Raw genomic sequence first — 1,795 nt, forward strand, 5'->3', positions numbered from 1 at the left:
CATCAGTGTGTGAGTCGTCTGTGCTCGCGTCCATGGTCAGTACATAAGTGGCAGCTATGTCGTCCAAAGCCACCTGGGGAGCAGAAGCAGTGACAGAAAGCAGGTGATAGCGTGTCATCTGCAACGAGAACAAGGAGCCCACAATTTTCTTGACCATAGGAATAATACAGCTGGACAAACAGCACAGTAAAAAAAACAGAGAAACACAGAACAGCCCAAGCTTCATCAACCACGCCTTCCATCCCCCGGACGTAAGCCAAGACCACCAGTCCCAACCAGAAGAGGGGGAAGGGCTGTCACGGCTGAGCTGTGTGCGAAGGAGGTCATTAAGGTGTACGATCGTGTCTGTCACATTGTCCGTATTGTCGGGAATATACGTGCAACATTCTGAACCAATAATATGACACACCCCACCCTGAGAGGCTAACAAAAGATCCAGGGCCATTCTGTTCTGCAAGGCCACATCGCGGAGAGCTTGGATTTCCGGGGATAGGGCCTCAAAACCTTGAGTGGTCAATGTAGTCAAATTCTCTAGATCTACGGCAAGTGTGTCAATATGGTGACTTAAATGCACCGTACCCCATTGAGGCAAGATTGCGGCCAGGAACTTACTGCCAGCAGAGACACGTACATCACGTTTAGCCAAATGGCCAGCATGGTAGTGCGTATATTGTGAGATGAAGTAAGTAAGGTTATTGGTCAGTCTGTAATTAGGAATCAATTTAGCCAGATAGCAAAGACCACACCAACGTGGAGGGAGGAAAAGATAAACATACTTTCCACAAACCCACACATGCGATTTCAGAGTACTGGCACCGAGTGTTGGATTGGGAAGTCTAACATAAGGATTGGTAACTGAAGAATTGGTTTTAGTAGGGATCCCAGTAAGATTAGCTCTACCAATGAATGGGACGCCGTCAGCGTTTGGACATGGGTCACCGCAAGAACGAACCCCACAGCCAGCATTTACAACTTGCTCACAATGGGCAGAAGTTCCAACTGGAACATTAGGTGCACATCCAGTCCCAGGGGAAATGCAATTTCGTCGGAAACAGACCTTTGGTTTCCAGGGTGCCAATTGTGTATGAAAAACTGGTGCGGAGAGGCGAGTTTGTCTACTACCAAGTGGCAAAGAAGAAGGATTAAAACGCCACTTCAAACCCGTATAGTCTACTAAGGTTTCATTAATCATTGCCAGTCGCCTAGTCATGTTAACTGTTATCCACGAATCGTCAACAGTGTCAGTGGCAGTTGTTGTCATGGCTACCAACACAGAAAGAGTCTCAGTCGCATTGAGGGGTCTAGGAACAACAGGGACTGAACCAGTGGTAGTGTGAGGTATCAAGGAACAAACATAACAAGGGGAACTGGTCTGTTGTTTAGCAAAGAAAAACATGGTTTGGTACCAGACATTCTGCGTATGGTCATGGAGACTGTCATTTGTCAGGAGCGTGCGTTTAAAACGGTGAACCAGCTGGTTGGTATCACTCGTGTTAGCGTCAAGTGAGTGGTGAATGAGCTGTGGTCTCAGAAAAAACAGAATCGGAAGGACAATGATCAAGGTTAAAAACAGGAAACAACACATAGTGCCTCGTATACCACACAGGCCTGGGTGTCTGAACGGATGCCAGGGTCTGTTACGGTCCATGGCCTATGTATCAAGGAGGTAAGGGAGTAGTGCGAACAACAACGTAACAAATATAACAATTACAGAAACTAGATAAAAACCGCACATAAAAATATACAGACTTGTAAGGGGAGAGTCACTGTGTGAAAAATAAAGACAGTGAAATGG

This window comes from Solea senegalensis, unplaced genomic scaffold (genome assembly GCF_019176455.1).
Source record: "Solea senegalensis isolate Sse05_10M unplaced genomic scaffold, IFAPA_SoseM_1 scf7180000017126, whole genome shotgun sequence".
Lineage (NCBI taxonomy): Eukaryota > Metazoa > Chordata > Actinopteri > Pleuronectiformes > Soleidae > Solea > Solea senegalensis.